This window comes from Protopterus annectens, chromosome 11.part0 (assembly GCF_019279795.1).
Source record: "Protopterus annectens isolate FY-2018-M chromosome 11.part0, PAN1.0, whole genome shotgun sequence".
Classification (NCBI taxonomy): Eukaryota; Metazoa; Chordata; order Ceratodontiformes; family Protopteridae; genus Protopterus; species Protopterus annectens.
In genome coordinates this window covers 875,381,134-875,402,960 of record NC_056745.1, presented here as the reverse complement: position 1 = coordinate 875,402,960, position 21,827 = coordinate 875,381,134, and the positions used below count along the sequence as shown (strand labels likewise).

The 21,827-nt window shown below is 37.8% G+C and overlaps 1 protein-coding gene across 2 annotated transcripts in view; it reads left to right on the top strand.

The window, feature by feature from the left end:
• Positions 1-21,827, top strand: part of TAFA2 (TAFA chemokine like family member 2) — a 2,885,489-nt gene that overhangs the window by 1,402,784 nt on the left and 1,460,878 nt on the right. For both annotated transcript variants that reach the window (XM_044088281.1, XM_044088280.1), the window contains exon 3: positions 21,358-21,449. The gene's annotated coding sequence lies outside the window, so the exon portion shown is untranslated. The remainder of the gene's footprint in view (positions 1-21,357; positions 21,450-21,827) is intronic.

Genomic DNA, 21,827 nt, shown 5'->3' with positions numbered 1-21,827 from the left:
TTCCTCATTATTTCTCTTATGAGGAACTGAACTGGTGATCACAATGAATGATACATACTGGTTGACAAAAAAAAAAAAAAAGATGCATACTTTATTTCTACTATGTTTATGTACTATGTAACAATTTTCATTCCTTCATTGTTTGTATTTCATGTTTTTACTGTGTGGAGCTTTTCTCCCCGGGCCTCTACTGAAAATGGAAATATATCCAGCTAGACCAGCCCGGTCAACAAATGTAAAATAAATAAATAAATAAATAAATAAAAATAAGTATATCCAGGAAGACAAAAGACTAGAAGGATGAAGGGTGGGAGTGAGTATTGCAGCAGTGAAGGCAAAGATATCTACTGTTATGGTAAGATTTTATGCAGCTGTACTATATCCTTACATTCATTGCTGCAGTATTCTTAACAGATGGGAGAGTGCCAAAGCTCAAGAGGAAACTTGGGAGGGGAAGGCGCAGAAGAGCCCCCTAAAAAGCCATGAAGAATGGCACTAGCTAAACGAGCCCTAGCTCTAGAAATACTGTCCAGCTTGTAGTGCTTGGTAAAGGTATGCACAGAAGTCCAGGTAGCTGCCTCAAGAATAGAATTAGTATTTAAGCCCTTGAAAAAGCTCCCAAAGAAGCCGCAGCTGTAGCAGAATGAGCCTTAACTGAAGAAAGGCTCTTGCCATGAAAAGTGCAACAAAAGGAAATAGCTTTAGAAATCCAAAAAGAAATAGTTTGTTTGATACAGCAAGTCCCAAAGATCTAGGATGAAAAGAAACAAATAACTGATGAGATTTTCTAATAGCCTTAGTCTTATCCAAATAAACCCTGAGTTGCCTATGCACGTCTAAAATGTGCAACACCCTCTGACTGTCAGATTGCAGACAGGGGAAAAAGTAGGCAGATTAGTAGACTGATTCAGTGATAGCTCATTAACCACCTTAGGCATAAAAGAAGGGTTAGTGCACAAGGACACACTTGTCCTCATGAAAGACCAAAAAAAGAGGACAAGCCATAAGGGTCTGCAACTCAGACACCCATCTGACAGAAGTAAGAGCTAACAAAAGAACAGTCTTCCAGAAACAATGTAGCAAGGAAACTGAAGCAGCAGGCTCAAAAGGAGCCTGAGCCAACCTTTCCAAAACAAAATTAAGATCTAAAGGAGGAGGAACAGGCTTCCTGGGTGGTCTAATATTAAGGAAGCCTTTAAGAAATTGTTTAACCTCAAATCTAGAAGGTAAAGGAGGAGAAAAAGGCAGACAAGCAGAGATAGCTGATAAGTGGGCCTTAATAGAAGAATAGGCCAAATTGGCATTGAGCAACTCACACAAATAAGAGAGTACCAAAGGAACATCCACAGTAAGTGGGTCCAGATTATGAGAGAGACACCAAGTAGAAAACATCTGCCATTTGGATAAGTAGGATTTTTTAGTAATAGGTTTCCTGGCCTCCTGTAGGACTTGCAGCACATTCTCAGAAAAAAAAGTTTTCTGTGAGGAATCAAAATCCGATCACCCACTGTGTCAGTTGAAGTGTGGACAGATTGGGATGAATGAGATATTCCTTGTCTTGTGTGATTAGATCCACCTTGTGAGGTAACTTGTAATGACTCCTCCTGGCTAGATGCAGAAGTAGAGGGAACCAGTGCTGTCATGGCCAAAAGGGAGTCACCGGCAAGATTTTGGGAGCATCCTGTTGAATCTTGAACAAGACTTTCCGAATGAGAGGAAGGGGAATGCATAAAGAAACATCCCCTTCCAAGGAAATGAGAGAGGATCCACCTTCCACACCAGAGAATTTGGGAGTCTGGCACATAACAGAGGAAGTTGTCTGTTCAGAGGGGAGGCAAAAATATCCACTTGAGGAGTACTCCACTGGTGAATAAGTGCCTGAAACACATCTCTGTGAAGGATCTATTTGTGGGACTGAGTTAAGGACCTGCTCAGAGTGTCTGCTACAAGTTTCTGACCAGAAGGAATATAAACTGCCTGAAGAGTCACTTGGTACTTGACAGCAAGATCCCATAGCAGTAGTAGCAACCTGCAAAGAAGATAAGATCTCATTCCTCCCTGTTTGTTGATATACCACATCACTGTGGTATTGTCTTTGAACACCTTGAGAGGCCCTGGACAGAAAGGAGGCTGAAAGGCCTAAAGAGACAGCAAATGTTATTGATGTGCTCCTTCTACTGATGAGGTGACCACACCCCCCGTGTACTTTTAGGGAGGCAAATGTCACCCTCTCCATCTCATGTCCGAAGCACCTGTGAACATTTCCTGAGAGGGAAGAGGGGAGTGAAAGAGATCCCTTGATTGAGAGACAACTGCTGAATCCACCAGTGAAGTTCCTGTCTGAGATAGGAACTTCACTGGTGGATTCAGCAGTGAAGTTCCTGTCTGAGACATGAAGGAAGAGGAACTACAAAGTCTAGAGGATGTGCATGTTGGAGCCACACTGACTTCAGAAACCACTGAAACTTTCTTATGTAAAGTTTGGCCAGAGGTAGCATTGAAATGGTGGATGCTATGAAATGCAGAGCTCTCAGAAACTCCCTGGTGATAGCGGAAGCCAGAGAAAGAAGAATGTGAAAGAAAGAAATGAGAGTTAAGGCCTTTGAATGGGCAGGGATGCAAGCATTGATACCATCTGAATCCTGCAAACCAGAAAAACATGATCCTGAGAAGACTTTTTGAAATTTATAGTGAGCTCCAGGATATGAAGAAGGGAAATGGCAAAATGAAGAATTTGCAAAAGGGTCTATGTAGAGGATGACCGAATCAACAGGTCATCAAAATAAAGAAAAATTTGCATCCCTTGAGGCCTGCAAAAAGCAATCACAGGATCAAGGCATTTAGTGAACACCAATGGGGCAGTAGAAAGGCCAAAGGACAAAGCAGAGAACTGAAAATGCCAGGAAGCCACAGAGAAAAACACAAAACCTGAAAAGAGGATGGATTGGAATATGGAGGTAAGCATCCTTGAGATCCACAGACACCATATGGGCCTGAGGGAGCAAGAGAGGAAACAGAATCTGAAGGGACATTATCTGAAATGAAGGCAGTTTTAGAAAAGTGTTTACATGAGAAAGGTGTAGTCTATGTCTCCAAGTGCCCTCTTTTCTGGGCACTAGAAACAGTCTGGAGTAGAACCCTTTCCCCTTTGGGACTCAGGTACCTCTTGAACAGTACCCTAAGTCATGAGATTTTGAAAAACCTTTGGGAAAAAGGAAAGTTGTTCCCAAGAAGGCTGAGTAATGCCCATAAAAGGAAGATGGGATTTCCACACCGTGAAGTAACCCTGACAAATAATTGAAAGAACCAATTAATCCTGACTGATCTGAAGCCAAACATGAAGAGTAAGAGAAAGGTGAAGAGAAAGATGAATATGGCTGGGAAGAGATAGAGAGTCATACAGCACCTGGTTTGTTCAGAAAAGAAAGCTTCAGAGTCCCTGAAAACTGAGGAGCCCATTTGCCACTCTTCCTATTTTTAGTAGAAGGGGAGGAGTGCCTACGAACAAAGGCAGGCTTAGCAGGGTAGTTTCTCTGAAATTTAGGCACAGGAGAAACAAACACGTGTTTAAGCTCTTGTAAGGCCTTACCCTTATCCTGAAGGGACTTAAACAAACCAGCAGCAGCTTCCTCAAACAAAAGTTTAGAATCCAGAGGAGCATCCATCAACTTAGCTTTAATATCATCAGGTAGAGATTGAAGCCCAAGCCACGAATACCTCCTCATCGTTGAACCAAAAACAGCAACCCTAGAAGAGGCATCTGCTGCATCATAACTATATTTAATAGAATGATGAGTGACTTGAAAGGAAGTTCCTAGCAAGGAAAGAGCAGAAGTTTTACCCTCTGAGTCTGGAAAATCAGAAATAAGTTGACAGGCCCCTAGGAAGAAGAGCCAACACATACCTAGACATATGAGCCTGATAATTAATAGCCCTAAAAGCTATGGTAGCTGAAGTGTATACCTTCGTACCCAACCATTCCATAGTTCTGCTATCCTTGTCAGAAGGAAATAACTTGGGTGAAGGAAGCAATTGAGATCACTTATCAGAGGCTACAGACATGATAGAGGGATCATCAACAGGACATTTATATAAGACTGAACAATCCTCAGGCACCCTATAAAACCTGTCAAGCTTCTTGGGAACAGGGGGCAGAGAATCAGGCACACTAGAGGTACTGGAGAAAGCCTCTAGCAAAACTACCAAAACAGGAGGGACAGCTGCAGGTTTATGGGAGTTCAACTGCAGCAACTCATAATACCTCTTATGGATATCAGAGACCTGAGCACAATCCCACTTAAAAAAAAAATCCATCATCCTAGAGAGGGTGTCCCCAAGGGAAATTTCCTCAAAAGGGACATCTGGACTAATAGATTCCTCTTCCACTGACCCATAGTCTAAAAGAAAAGGAATATGAGTAGAATAAGTCAGGGATTCGTTATCTGAATCTGACTTATTCTCAGAAGCATCTTGCTCTCTAGGCCTTTTAAGGGGGTAGAGGACCAAGGAGGAGCAGGAACCAAACCCCTTGAGGAGGCTTTAAGGACATTAAAGTAGCAAGTAGCCCCTGAATGAAAGCCTGCCCCTCAATTTCTGGAGCAGAAAAAACAATGTTTTTTTTTGTTTCTTCTTTAAGGGAAAATCCCCTCCAGAAAGCTGAGAAGGCTCAGACCCAGGATAGTGGTCAATAACCATAGCAGGAACTTCTTCCCCAACCAAAAACTGAGGAACTCCCCTAGGACCCTAGGAAAACATCAACTGTGGTTCCCCCCAAATGTCCGATCTGAGATGGATGCCTGCAAAGCCACTTTGGACATGCTACTAGCCAGACCCTCATCAGCCTCTAACATGGTCACAGTAGAGTAATCTGACAATACAGCTGGGTAACCCGCCAGGTTTGTAATAACCTCGAGAGAAAGACCTGGCATAGGCTGGACAGCAGAAGATTCTGGTTGTACCTTCTTCACCTTCTTCTTCCCTAATGGCTGGGTAGGAGATTCCTTCCATTTTATCTTTAGGGAAAAGCTTAAGACACTGGTTCTCAAGATACAAGGAAAGGGAAGAAAGTCTACTCTGAAGGGTTTTTTGAATGAATGCCTGACAAATAGAACAAGATGTATGGTCATGAGAAGGTCTTAGACAAAAAAGACACTTACCATGGTGGTCTTTATGGAAAATATATCTCCCACACTGGCATTTAGCCTTCCTGGATGTCATTATCTCCAAGGAGCACAAAAAAGTAAGAAAAAAAAATCCCCAACAGGGTATTTATCTGCAACTGTAATAGAATTCAGAAAACAAGCGTAGGTGGTCACTGGAGAATGAAAATGCATTGCACTGGCAGAAAATGGGTGCAGGTAAACAAACTGATGGTAAAGATATGTTCTTACTGGCAGCAAAGAAGTTCTGATTATGGTATGCCTGAAGGCCACCTTTATGCTCTACGCTACGCAATGAGCATTTGGGTGACATTTGGCATACCTTTTAAAATAAACAAGAATTCTTTGATAGACTTGCTGGATGTTCAGTCTTCTACAGCAGGGAATCCCATCTGTTACAAATACTGCAGCAGTGAATGTAAGTGTGACTTCCCTTCTTTGGGCCAGTGATCAAAGAACCTCAATCTTCACCATTGACACTGGTGGGGGAATGTTCGCTTTAAGAGAAATAGACACACATAGTATTTTCAGATGCAGCTCTCTGCACCAAGCACAATTTCCCTTTAGAGCTCACAGAGAACACACTCCAGTCCTGGGGATGGACTTTCCCTGTCTCTCGCTCCAGGCCCCAAATAAGAATCCACACTGGCCAGTAAGAAGCTCTGTGTTCCTGTTCCAAGTAGCTGACAAACATAGTCTAAGATTTGATTTTCACACACACATCTGGGAAAGGCTGGCAGAGATTACCTGCTCTACCCCCCACTACCAAGGCTATACGGTAGTTCCACTGCTAACAGCCAGCTACTCTAAGGCTCTTAACAGGGTATCCAGTTATACTGATTGAAATTAATACTAATACCAATGTTAATGTTCCAAAAACAACAAGACTTACAGAGCGTGATGCTACAGCATCACTAAATAAATATAAGTACTCTCAAAGGTTAAATATTTCCTAAAAAGATCAGCCACAATGAAAAGTTTACGTATATTTAATAATAAATAACAAAATAATATAAAAATACTGAATATCGATTTACAATAAAGACAAAAGTTTCATTCACAGGAAATATTAAAACTAACACAGATGGAAAGATTCACACAGATGCAGAAAAACAATATTAACTAATCTTGCTATATTTTCCTGATTGATCTAAAGAATTACTATTTCCTACTTACTTAATAGACCAAGGCAAGGTGATGTGCGTGAGTGGTCTTTCTTGTCAGGTTTCACAAACAGGTTGCCCCAAGACTTCTGCTTTATGTAGTATTAAAGCATAATTTCAGTGCTCGATTACAGAATGACATCACATCTGGTGACCTGGTTCTGTGGTTCCCACACTACCCCCTTTACTTGAAGCTGAGCCAGGATCTTGCACTTATGTGTCACGATACACACACATAGAGCTTTGCTAAGATGTGTTACAGCATTTGGAAGCTATAAAACCACTTCAACACATTCACTCTTCCAGGATTGCAATTAGTTCACCACTAAGGACAATACAGCAGGATTCCAAGTCCTTGTTTTGGCAGACTTTGCGTCTCTGGATGCAAGATGCAATCTTTATGGCTTATACCAAGTAATTTAATTTCAGGTTATTTTTCAGAGTTAGCTAGACTGAGATTAATATCATCTCTTCCAGTATCCTCTGTTGAAATATATTCATTTCAGTTACAATACAGTCTAACATACAAGTGTATTTGTTTTCTGTCCAGCAGGACAGACTGTTGGCACATTTGTTAATGCAAGCAACTTTACAAATACATTTTCAACACAAGCACCTGTACAAATCAGTTTGGTATACAAATGACATATAATTTTTTACAAAACTCCAGCTAGCTATGCTGGCATATATTACACATCCACTGCCCTACTACTCCTGGTATAGCTGGCACTACCTCACATCATCACAGTAAGGACATCAATAGTTAATACATTTTATCTAATACATTTTAATAATTAATGCATTTTATGTATTGATGTTTACATAGACAGTAAACATCAATACATTTTAGGTCAATAAACGTTAATCGCAGTTTGATAAAAAATATTTTTTTATTCCTGATATGAAGATGTACAGTACAATAAAAATGGCATGCTGTGTTACATTTAAGGAGAAAAAAACAAAAACAGAGTATTTATGGTTGACATATAATGCAATTTGTTAGAAAGCTTTATGGCAGAAGCTTTATGGTGGAAAAGTATTCATAAGTTGTGAGGATAACAATAAAATTAGGAAGTTCTTTGAAGCTCTTAGAGCCGTAGATCTTATTGTGATTATAACAGAAGGACTATGAGAAACATTTAGTGAGCAGAGGGGCTATGTTGAGAATAATTCCTTTTTCTTCATTTTGTCTAATGAGTTATTCTGAGCAGGCCACTTAACTAGACAGTGCTCCTAGGTTGCCTCTGAAAAGGGAAACTTGGGTTCATTGGGCTTGCCTGGTTAATACACTTAGAAATTAAATTAAATTAGAATGGCAGTGCAAACTGCTTATGTTTTCCCTTGCTATGGATAATACAGCCGTATTATATCAAGGTGAAAGAACCTACTGCAGTTATAGCCTGATACATCATTTCTAGCAATTTTTAATGATATTTTGTCCTTTAGAAACATGAAAATTTGAACTTTATTCTTATATAATGTATGGCACACACAACACCATAGAAAGAATTACCACTGGCAAGCCTCTTCATTTAAGAAACTACACAAATCATGACTGCATTGTCCCTTGCTCTTGAACTTTGATCTACATAACATGATTAGAACAAAAAAAAGACTATGGCCATAACAGCATACATAGAGATTCATTTCTTGTTTGACTGTCAGTGGTAAGTTTAATGTGCAGCTGTATGTGTATTAATTTAATAATGGCTTAGGTTTGCATATAAAGGAGAATTTGGATAGGCAGTTTAATATCAATACACCATTTGAATGAACTACTGTTATTGTTTTCTTTCTTGCTGCATGACCCTTTAAGATTAAACTTTTGCTTCTTAAAATGCAATTGCTGATAATATGTATTTGGCATCTTCACAGATCACTTTTGTAAACAATCTATTTCATTATAACCGTGTAGTATCTCTACCGCAGATACCTTACCAGACTCTTTAAGTGATCATCTACCTACCTATGCCAATAGACTCCCTACCTACTCCCTTAAACAATACCAGTGTAAAACTGTGTGAAATGTAAATTTTGTGCAGAAAAATTCACTTCTTCCCTCAAAATATATAATCAGCCAGCTCTAAAAATTGCTACCACTTGATGAAGCCATGTTACAATTCAGTGAAACATTCCTCACCATACTAAATGAGTATGCCCTATTAAGAAAAAAGAGACCTAAATGGAACCCTGCTCTTTGGCTATCCTATAAAGCTAGAGAATTAATGAGACAAAGGGATAAAACTTGGAAAGTAATGCAAACTATGAAAACACATGAAAATCTACAACATTTCAGGTACCCCAGAAACAACATTAAGCAAAGCACAAGACTAGACAAAATAAATCATTATTGAACCTTGCCAAGAAATGCATCAAAATAATCCAAAACATTTCTAGCATCTATCTCAAGCTTAGTAAACCCAGGCTACAACTCACTGTCAAGTCCATCTCATCAACATCTGAGAATTTACATGACCACGTCATGCACTCTGTCACATTCATACTAAAAAGTAGCGCCATCTGTGACTCTCCATCTTTGTCAGAATCCATCTCCTACCTACACTTCAACCTAAGTCACGTCTCCACCCCATTAGTAAAAAAAAAAAAAAAAACTACTGCTCATACTCTACCATCAGAATATCTAAAACTAGCTGCAGATACTAATGTGTACTCCTTAACCCTTTTAATCGATAGATCCATCAATGAATGCCATGTCTCCACTATCTGGAAAAAGGCCTATTTAATGCTCGTCCAGAAAGGTGGTCTTTTCAATGATTATACCACCTTTAGGCCTAATGCAATACTATTTCCCTTATCCAAAGTTCTTGAAAAATGTATACAAAACCAACTGTTGAAGTAACTCACTAGAACAATGTTCTTTCTCCTACACAGCAAGGATTTTGACAATATCACCACCACAACTTTATTACAATTTTCCAATTCTATCAATACTAACAGAAACTCCAGCAATCTAGTTTCAACATTATTAATTAACCTAGCTACATTTTTTGATACAGTCTCACACCACCTATTACTGCAAAACCTTTCCTCTCTTGGTCTCTGTCTCTCTCTCTCTCTCCTGGTTTAAAAGCTACTTATTAGACAGATACTAAGCTGTTAAGTGGCACTCTTGAGTATTCCTCCTTCCCGCCAGTCAAAGTGGGATACCCCAAGGATCCAAACTTAGGCCACTACCATTTAATGTGTTCATAAATGACCTTCATAATGCAGCTAAGCATGGTCTGCTAATACAATATACAGATGATTCAACTATAATTTGTTCTGCCTCTGCAGTAAACAATTTACAAGAAATGACGTAAGAAACCTTTGCCTCTATCAAAACCTGATTTGACAACTCAAATCTGCTATTAAACCCTAAAAAAACTAAGTTGCTCCTTTTCATTTCTAAGTCATTTTCGCAATGCAAAGTCCACTTTAACATTATTTTATTTAACAACACTAAAATCAAGCTTGTTCTTTAAACTAAGCTTCTAGAATTTACTGTAGATAGTAATATGAAATTTGACTGCCACATCCAAAAGATGCATCAAAAGCTAGGCCTGCTGTATTGGGCAAAATCTTCTTTTACAATTAAAGCAAGAACCTATCTAATATTCACTTATTGTATGCCTCTTAAATCCTCATAAACCTAAAAATACTTCAGACAACAAAATTCAAGCAGTGCTATAATGAAATTGCAAAATTTGCAACAGATGCTTCACACAACACCCACAACTGTCAATCTCTCAAAACACTAAATTGGATTGAACTACCCAACATTCTTCACCAATCACAGCTCTTAATTATACATAACCTACTACAAGACCCAATAAAATGCCCAGCCCTCAAATTTCGCATCCACCCCTATAATGCAAAGAGAAATCTAAGATCTCTAGATAAATCTCAGCTCACAGTAAGCAAATCTCAAAAACACAGCAGGAGATACACTCTATTCAAGGTATGTATCCAAGCTCTGGAACCAAATACCCCCTCCCATCAAGCATGTTAAAGAGCCACAGACTTTTAAACTTCACCTCAAACAACATTGAAGAGAAACTTGGATCTGCCACATCCGAAGCATAAACTACTTGAATGTACTCCGTACTACATGTACCTGGAAAGGAACTCATGCAAATCGATAGAGCTGTAGAGCAACTATTTAATTACCAGGGATGCCATGTAATGTGTAAAATATGTTTTGTATTTTTTTCCTTATAGGCTCATACTGTAATTTTACACAGACTGTCCATGCCTATAAACTGCAAAGGTTGTCTATCTAATGTGAATGTATAAATATCGAAAAGATGTATACTGTATTGTATAACTACTTAATCTTGTTTATTGTAATTTGTACTTTTATTGTCCTATGGAGCCTTCGCTGAAAAGGGATTCTCATACCCAGTTTGACAATCCTGTTAAGCAAATGTAAATAAATAAATACATTTATATCTTCGTATTTACTTTATGACCTACTCCTAGAATGATGTTAAGGGAGGTATCTGTCAAGGTTCTATACATATTACCAACATAGTTGGATAAAGAAAAGGAAGTTAATTCTATATAATCATTGGAAATTATTTTTATTAGGGAATACAGTGTGAATATGTTTCATGTAGTCAGTTACAAGGAACACCATTGTACCAGTAATATGTAGGTGACAACATATCTTTAGAGGGAGAGGAGGATTTCTGTGGTTGCTGCATTTAACACAGTAATATAATAAGCTACTTACTATTACAGAGGATAAGGTGCCTGGGTACAGCAGATAGATGATCCATTTATTTATTTCACTCATTTATAATTATTTACTGGGTTAGAACACTGATCACAACTGACCAATTTCAGTCTCAGTGGGGCAATAAAAAGAAAGTAAGAACTACATTTAGTAAGACAAAAGGAGTAAGTTGAAAGTACATTTCTTTAATATATCATTATCAGCTAAGCGTATATACAATTGTAACATACATAAATCAAGACAAATCTTATTTTGAAAGTGAGTTGCCTGTATGCTGATTACAGCTGTGTATTGTCCAAGTGGAAATGATATGATAGTTGAACAGAGTGAGAAACATTGACACACCTTCCCACCCAGAAAGCATTTGTAAGAAGATTAGAGGAACAATCCTTAAAAATAAAATTAAACATAAAAATATCTACTTTCCACACCAGAAACAGTTCAGTGTTCCGATTTGTATGGTACAAAGGTAGCACTAGCTCTTTGATTTCCTGGTTAAATCTGTTAAAAATCTAATATAAATCACAAGCAGTAGATTAGCTGCTACGAATATAATGTGCACTTTAAGGTCTATATTTTCAAGGTTACAAGCATGAAATGTTTGGCAAATACACTCAGACTTAAGTATTGTATTCCGTAATATTTTGGTCAGTCCATATACCATTTCCTTGTTTTTTATATATATTTATACACACATATATATATATATATATATATATATATATATATATATATATATATATATATATATATATATATATATATATATATATATATATATACATATATCGCTCCATATAGAAGCTGAAGGTATTGGTAACAGACTAACATGTATGCAGTGAAAGGTATAATAGTGACTTTATATGAATTGACTAAACAAATACATCCTAGCAACTTATTTGCTTTGTACTGCATGATAATATTCACCAGTTGCCCCAAATTGTTCATGCCATCTTTCACTCCTAATCACCTTGTGTATAATGTTAATAATAATAATATTAATATGAATTACCATTCTGCTTCTTTTATTTAGTGATAAGTCGTTTAATATCAACCATTTCGGCATTAAATGCTGTAATACTTATAAATGTGTTCTTTCATTCTCTGATACCTACTTTATCCAGTTCAGTGCAAAACTGGAGTTAGAGCCTAAGTCAACATAAGTCTATTCAGTGGTACTGCCAGTTTTCACATCATACATATAATGAGCATCATTACAGCAGTCAGTGAGGTCTAACACAACAGAATACTAAGTGAAACATGACATGAGTCCTGAATCCTTTTCCCAATGTCTGTCACTGTCCAACAGTATGACACAGCTGAATATAATCTTCATGCTCAAGCTCTGTCTTGGATGCATCTCTTTATATGTCATTTTAACAATCACTGAATAATAATTTTTAGAAACTTAGTATGAAGTATCACTTCATATTTTTATAGTACAAGAGATACAATTAATCAGTATTACTCTCTTCCTTTTAAAATAGTTTTTTTTTTTTTGCTGATATATTGTTCTTTCAATAAGATGAACTCCTATCCACTGAAGCTTCCTAGAATGGCTTTGTGTTATTTACACATATAAAAACTGTACTCTGCACAGTGTTACCATTGTGTGCTCCATAGAATTTAATGCAAAGACGTAATACTTTTTTGGGGACCTGGTATGTCAGACAAAATATTAATGAGAAGATATTATATGTGCTACTTTCTGATCCCCAGACATGATACCAAGCAAGCAAGTTGAGTGTCATGATGAGTGCATTATATTTTAAGTAGCAAGAAGGTTATACAAATAAATTAACTTCTCAGAAACAAATATTTTGTTTTGTCAAGCTTGGTGTCATTTATACGTAATGAGCATGTGCATAATATTTTTAATTTCAAGTGCAATCCATGGATATTATTTTTAATAATGTACCCCGGAGAATGATAGCTGCTTATTAGTATCCTTATTCTAATTATCTTTATTTTTAAAAAGGTAATGTGTGACACGGCCTTATGGTAATAGTGCCTTATCTTCCAATAACTAATTTAGGTCAGCATACTTCACATTTTTCTATTTGGTGGCCCTTTGCTTCTGTTATTTTTCAAGTGAAATGAGCTATATAGTAAATTCCACTTCTCATTTGTTCTGTGAATTATGCATTGTGTATAACTGCCTATTTCTGCTCTTCAGAAGTCATTTTCATCCCACTTTATTTCCATTATTATTCCCATTAAAGCTAGCTCTTTTATATTTATCATTATCTGGGGTTAATGTGATATACTTCTTAGGTTCAGATTGGAAAGCATTTTCTGACAAAAACTATCTGAGCAGCAGTTTAGTGATGGTATCACAGTATCTGAAAACTTACAGATGCACATTTCCTGGCTTTGCTTTCCTAACATTCTCCAAATTAACATTATGTATAATGACCACCTTATAAGAAACATTTTTAGGGATTTACTTTCCTCACCTGTAGTTGTGTATTTGAGTTTTAAAAGGTGTCACTTTGGAAAAAAATAGGTAGCTGTGTTCAAAAGTACATTTACGAAGATTGTCCATCTTAGATATCTATCAGTTTTCTCCTTGCATGTGCTCACACACACACACACACACACACACACACACACACACACACACACACACACACACACACACACACACACACACACACACACACAGTTCTAAGAGAGGTTTAAGTACTTGTAAGTTAAGGCCAGGGCTGGAAATTCTATTTATGAGATTAGCTGCAAAAACAGACTGTTTGAGTAAATTTGATTTTTCCTGAGGTCACTCATTCTCTTTATTTTTTTAGTGCACTTGTTCACCAGGATTGTCTGGCTGGGAAAAAAGCTAGCCCATTTCAGTGGAGAACTGGGGATTGAAGCTCTGGATACATAAAGAAAGAAACAGAAGTAAATAGACGTATACAAGTAATCACAAATATACACAATTTGAACAGAATATCATTAATTAACAGCAACGTAATGTAAAGAGCTATGAATCGTTTGTTTGTGTCTTTCGGCTTTTCCCGGTAAGGGGTCGCCACAGCGGAACTCCGGTCCGCTAATGATTGGCAGTAGAGTTTTACGTGCCGGCTTGCTGGGCCTAGCGCACAACCTTAAACGATGGAATGCCCATTCACGCATGTCGCCCCACAGAAGACGCTCTAACTGAGAATCGAATGGGCAACATCTAACTGTGAGGTGACAACGCTACCGCAGCACCACCACCGTAGTATTGAAAATAAACTTAGTAGAAATAGAGAAAAGGAGGAAATGGAAGATTAGTATTAAGAGGTGAGACAGATTATTTTAGGATAGGTAGAAAGAAGAACAAGGAGAGGTAGAGGACAAGGAGGAGATTTTGGACTGCTGTTTGGTTCTTAAACATACTGACTGCTTCATATGTTAATCTAATTTCAGTAACCCTCCTGGGCCATCAAAAGCACCTACTCATTCTTTGTTTCCTGCTTTTGTGAATGAAAGTTATTGTTTGCCTAATTATCCCTCATACACAAAGAAAAGAAAGAATAAACAGAAGTGAAGTATTTTTGTAGGGGAGCAAATCCTCATATACCCTGTATGCAATGGTCTGCCCTGCATCCTTTACATCTCTTGCTGCATCTCTGTACTAACTTTGATCTCATACAGTCACTGAGAAAGGGAAACAATCTGCACCCTTAAAGTATTGCAGCCCAGTCTCAGGGAATGCAGCAATGTTGTTGTACAGGACTCAGCAATGTTGTTGTACATTATTGCAGCAAGGGTGGTGTGAAGGGGGCAGCTTCCCTAGGCATGATTGAGAGGTGCAAAAGTATACTTGCTTCATTATGTTTTACTGTTGCATCTTTTTTTTTTTTTTGCTCTTTGCTTATAAGAACTGAGGGGCATGAGTCTGCTATAGGAATAGGAAGCTGGTGAAAACAAATGCCAAAGTCTTTTTTTTTTTTGCTCTTCACTTGAAGAGCTGGGGGGCTGGAGAGCAAGGTGAGCCACTTACAGCTCTGCTTTTGGTGGTAGTCTATTGACTTACAGCTCTGCTCTTGGTCGTAGTCTATTGACTTACAGCTCTGCTCTTGATGGTAGTTTGTTGATAAGATGGATTCTTACCTGTTTTGTTTCTAACTCCCTCATTCTGACTAATGATTACTACAAGATCATATTGCAAAGGCCCAGCACTTAAACTAATCAAACTTTAGTTACCCTGCTTTCATTTAGAACTTTAAACCCACGACACGGCAGCTACTCAATCCAATACCCATAGCATTAACCCTTTTCTCTAGCTTAATTTTCCAGTCTTTGTTTAGTACCACTTGCTAGTGCTATCCTACAAAATAGCTTCACACAGATAAAATGTAATGCATGCAAGTTATGTAAATCATAAGTATCATTATTTTACTTTCCTACACTATAACTCTATTTTTTCTCTTTAAGACAGTGGCCTAACAGTGGCCAAACATTTATTTATTATCATTTATTTGTACTTCGATTACCAGGGAAATCTGACTGCACTGAAAGCCCATTTTCAGTGGAGCCCCAGATAGAAAAGCCCCACAAGTACAAATATCAAACAGCAGAACATTGTTATAATATCAGACAGTAGTACAATCATCACTATAATAGAATGGGAAGAAATAGCCAGGGAATTGTTATGGCTAGGCTTGTATAGGCCCTAGGGCTGATAGCCTAGTACCAACCTATGAACCTATGAACTAACACAAATAACACCTGAATACATTTTTTAGTGAACATTAATAACATTAGTACAAAATTTCAGGTAAACATTGATAACTTCGTAATCAGATGGTTGTAGAAAAGATGCTGTATTTGTACAGCAGCTCATGAGATTTAAAGTAGTGACAGATACATAGTAAATGAAAGTGATATAGGTAACATGAGTGTGTGCATAATATGGGGGACATATATAGTGTGGTTTATATGGGCAGATGTTGCAGTTGTATGAGTGTATGTATAAAGTGAGGGAGATATGTTGTATGGTTTATATGGGCAGACGTTGCAGTTGTATGTAAAATATGTAGAAATATAGTGGTATGTAGAGAGATTATATTATCAGTAAGACTCCCTGCTAATAGAGATATGTTTGTTAGTTTATTGCATAGCACTGAATAGGAATCACATAATACATTTTTAAGGTATGGAGATATTAGTACAGGAAGTCTGCATGATCAAGAATTGGGGGTTGCTGCTGGGTTTAGACAAGGGCATTTCCATTGTTTGAGAGTACATTTGAATTTGTTGCAATTGTTGGTCTGTCAGATTTATTAAGTGAATGAATTGGTTTCCTAATGTAAATACTTCCATTTTCATGTAAGTAAATCAGATAAGTTATTTGGTGTATGCACTCATTGTTGCTTATGTAACTTGGAACTTTTAATGTTCACAAACTAGCCATTTAATGTGAGCAGAGACTAGCACAGCAGTTGTATACCTACTCACAAATTAATTTTGTTCACAGAAATAACTTCTGAATTGTTAGTAGTAGAATCTTTGTATTTAAACTTTTACTCATTATATCACCTTACCTGTACCAGTGGCTACAATTTCCTGGCCTGTTTACTACTTTGCCAGGATGTAGAATCCTCTCCCTACAACAGATCTGCCTCTTCAGTGAAAGTGGCCTTGTAGCATTACTGGTTTTAAGTCATTACCCATGGGAAGGCAGTATCTGAGCAGGAGGGAGCATTACACTGTAAGTGGGGAATTGATATTTGTGCTAGACAGGATAGCCTCAACTGAATGAGGGAAAACAAGGTTGGTCCTAGTACAGCTGGAGTGTGCAAGGATGGTAATGCTAGGCAAGGGAAACATCATGTGTAGTCATCAGACCCTCAACCTCTAATCTCCATTAGGGGGTGCCTCAGCTGCAGCAAAAATCCACACCTTCCTTAGATTTAAGAAAGCTGATCTTTGCCAGTCCCCCACCCAGAAGGCTATCCATCTCTTGATTTGAGAACCAAGAGCTTGCTGCCCTCCTGTATTAAAATGGATTTGCAAAATTCAAGTTATATGTTGTACAAGCAAAACAATCTAAAAAGTTCTCTAGAACTCCTCCCAAAAAGTAAAAATGCTGTCAAGAAAGTGTGGATAACACAGAATTTTTTAATTCTGGTAACTCTCATAGTTATGAGTACATCATTTTTCCCACTGAATTTTATACAAAATAAACAAATTACAAGTGAGTGCATCTTGTTGGAGGGAGAAATGTTAAAGTAATGTATCAGAATGGATATCCTCCAATAGAATTATTACAGACACTTATTTGTAAATAAGCTAGGCCAGAAAAGGTTTTTGCATTCTGTGACGCATGGTACTGCAGCATTATGTTGCAAGTGTAGATAGGAGTCACGGCTCTGTTTTGTTATAAACAAAGAAATATTACTTAACATTGCTTGCCAATGAGAAGTAGTTAGAAACCTTAATAATCTGCTATTGTATTTGTCCTTGCTTTTATTACAAGTTATGTAATAACAGCATTGTTTGCATAAAAGGAAATTACAGGTGCAGAACATGAGAACATTTGGAAATGTAACTGTCAGATATGGCACTAAATGATGATTGCATTATTTTAATGTCAGTTAAGAGTATGTGAAATATGATTGGAAAGCATGTCCGAGAAGGTGCCTTGTAAGCTGGCCAGTGCTTCATGTATTTGAGTTAGTCTTTGTAGTTTGCCATCTTAAATTTGCCTTTATGCAGTCTCAATAACTGTCAATAATGTTCTGGCAATAGAGATTCTTGCCACAAAAGGCTTTTATGTCTCAGTAGATTTACTGATAACATACAGTGTGTTATGGAGCTCTAAACACGTGACTGTTTTTCAAATAAACAATTTGATCATGTCCATGAAGTATGTCTAACCCATAATAATGAAGCTTTTTTCAGGCAGATACCTAAGATTCCAACTTTATGTCACTTTGCAAATCATAGAGACTTATAAATCAACAAAAATGAGGTCAAGGTGTAGAATAAGGGCACTGGGATAGAAGCAATATATGGAGAACAGGAGGTGAGTCAGAACAAAAAGCCTACGGTGTTAGCTGATGATCCCCTGTGATCTGCATCCTTATCTCCAGATTTTTAAAGCAGAAAGACATTAAGCCCTTGACTCCTGAATCTGTGCTTTTGTTGTTAGTCCTTTTATATATCTGATCAAGTTCAGACTACTGTCTTAATAATGGCTGCCTATTGGATGTTGGAAAACTGATAATCTGACTCCCAGTGCTTCCGTTATTGATGTCACTAAAAAAAAGCAAATTATTTCAAAACTTGCTGCTAACATCTTTTAAGTGAATTTGTGATGGGGCATCTGCACTCTGGCTGTACAGTGGTGCAATGGGTAACAGTGTTAACTCACAGCAAGAGGTTCTCCACTTCAAATCTTGACCAGAGTGCCTTCTGTGTGGAGTCTACATTTCCTTTTGTATTTGTGAGGGTTTTCTCTGGGTACTGTGGTTTCCTCCCACCTCTAAAAGGATTACAGTAGGCTGATTGCTGACTCCAAATTCCTCTAAAAGTTTGTGTGTGCGTGTGTGTTTGTGTGTGTGTCATACAGAAGAAAATATTTGCAATCTTCTTCCATTCCCTTTTTGCATAGTAACTCTACAGATTGTGGTAGCTGCTCTATGGGGTCACTTTAGGAGTTGGATGTGACTCATAAGTGTGGATAGATGGACCTGCACCCCCCCCCCCATGTACAGTGCTGTGCCCCCATACCTGCTTCTTATATAATAATAATAATGATAATAATAAATAATAACTCCATAGTCATTGTACTTTGGAGAAGGTGGAAATCCCCATGATGTCTTAATTTCAGAATTAGTCTGTATACCCACATTAACAGTTATATTCTCACTGGTCTGAGTATTACATTTATGAACCCTGTACTTTTAATGGGCACCCATTTTATAACAGTTGTTAGTACATGAAACTGAACACAGAAAAGTTGCAACTGCTCAGTGTTTCAGTTGTTTGTTCTTCACAAGAGACTGAAAAATTATAGACATCTTCCTTTTGTATGTTTGGGCTTTTCATTTCAAAACCAAGTCCTAAAAAAACTACTGAATGTCCCATTTAGTTTCTTAGCATCAAAGATAGAGTTGTGGATGTTTCATTTGAGACAAAAACTGATCTGACTGGCCACTCCAGTGGCATAGCGGGATAAAGCCCTAACTACAGCCCAGTCAACCCAGGTTTGATTACTATCTTGGGTGACTGATGGAGCATCAGGGAAAAATGATCATGTCTGTCTCTGGGGGGGCACTGGGGATACTGCCTAAGATGCAACCAGTGAGTGTGGGGATGGGGTGGAGAAAGGGAAAAGTGGATAGGGCATATAAAATAAACCACCCCACAGGAGGGAATCACAGATGGCTGAACCCCTAGGATACCTTTAAGATCCAGAACTGGCTCCACCAACACTGGAGCAAGTCTGGGTGGGAGTGGAAGAATGCTGGTAGACCAGTTGTGGAAGTGGGGCACTGGGGGATGGCCAGTATAAATGATGTGACACACACACACACACACACACACACACACACACACACACACACACACATGCACACATGCTCTATCTCGCAGCTTTCCCGTCTATAGCCTAAAGTATTAGGGTCAACTACATCTTATTACTGAAATATTTCCTTCAAAATGCTAATGCTGAGCACTGTATGTTCTGAATAGTTTCATTTAATGTCTTCACTGCACTTTACAGTAAGCCAACCTCCATATGACTGAGGTAATGATGGAGTTGAAAATGTTCCATTAGACATCTCATTATGAACCAGCATAGGTAGAAAATAGCTTATAGCATCCTTCTAACTTTCCTTGTTAAAAAAACTTTTAGTTACATTGCACTGGTACTTGGAAATGGGTTTTAATGTTCCATATAAAATCTAACTTCCTTCCTAGTTCTGAACTTTTCTGAAAACATGTATGTAGACTGGAGTAGTATATCCTTGACATGTACCATACATTTTTTCTTGCCACATTAGCTATCAGCAGAATGCCTTCACAGTGAGTTGATGTGTAATGTTATCATCTGCACTTCTTTAAGAAATGTCTTAGGCACAGCACCATAGATGTTTTCTTTGTAGCATCAGTGGATTGATTTGTTACACATTTCCTGTGTATACATTGAGTTAAATGTTGTGCTTTAGCTTCATGACAATTCAGTACAGAACCGTTTTAATAGTTCCAGTAGTATAATTACAGGATGCATTTACCAGTAATTTTTTGTTGTTCTTCAGAGTTACTACTAACTATCATATGTTTTTAAAACTGGTATGAATTACAAGCCAGCTCCAGTGGCATAGAGGGGATAAAGGCCAGGCTGTTGTCTATGTGACCTGGGATCAATTAGAGACTTAGGAATCTAATGGAGTAGGCAGGGAGGATAGGCATGCCTCTCCTGGGAGCGAGAGAGCTTGCTGAGGGGGTGAATCTCTCACTTGAGCCTTGGTGGATGCTGGAGTACAGACAGATCACAGTGAATGTGGGAAGGGCAGAGGAGGCCACATCTTCAAGCCACACTTCACTGCCTGCTTAACCTAATAATATAAACATCAACACACTGGGGGAAAGGCTAAGGAAAATCCTCGATGCTTCAGGCTGTAGGCAATGAGGAGATCTTAGGATTTCACTATCAAACTGCTTAGTGATTGGCTGGCAGTGGTATAATCTCTTGGTTTCTTAAATTTGATTTGACTTAAATGATTACAAAATAGAGAAATGTCTAAATCATACAGTAGAGCTGGATTTTTCCCTCCCCCATATACGTACACACAAAACTGGATGTCCTTGCACAGAATTTTACTGTTAGGACCAAGCTCTAAGATGCATGTGAGTAACCAGTGGAACAATGCAAGCTATAAGGTATGTGTAACTAAACAATACAAAGATGCATGGTGTAAGATACATGTAGCTAAACAACAGAAAGATTCAAGCTGTAAGGTACAGGTACCTAAACAATAGAAAGGTGCAAGCTGTAAGGTACAGTTAACTAATCGATAGAAAGCTGCAAGCTGTAAGGTACATGTAACTAAACAATTGAACGATGCAAGCTGTAAGGTACAAGTAACTAAACAATAGAAAGATTCAAGCTGTAAGGTACATGTAACTAATCGATAGAAAGATGCAAGCTGTAAGGTGCATATAACTAACCAATGGAATGATGCAAACTGTGAGAATGCAACATAAATATGCTAGACTTTATTATCTATTTTTGACAAAAGGAATTAATCAATGCAGCTGAAGGACAAACACTAATCCAATATTTTTTACTCCATTTCTCTTCACACAGATGTATTCCAGTATTTTGTTGGGATTAGTAAGAGCGAATTCAGAACCCAGAGGCTAATGAGAATAGGACTGCTGAAGATATCAAAAGAAGAGGTATGCAGCTTTTTACATTGTTAGGTTTCACTAACCAGACTTGAGATCATATCTCCCTCCTCCGTTTTTTTATGACATCATTTTCCATTGTTTGAAGCCTTTGGCTTATAATTCATTACGTACTATATTTTACTATTAATATTTAATTCTGTTTTAGTTATATAAAAAATTTGAATTGCTTCACTGATTTTATTTCACTATATGTATGGTACTGTGGCGAATATGTTGCTTTGATTGTACTTGCACCATGCCATGTCTAAGTACAGGAAACTCTGAAATATTTTTGTAATAGTTTTTTGCAGCACTTTATGGTTCTGATTCACAAACTGCATGTACACTTAAATGTGTGATTAACTGAATAAAATACATAGTAGCCTG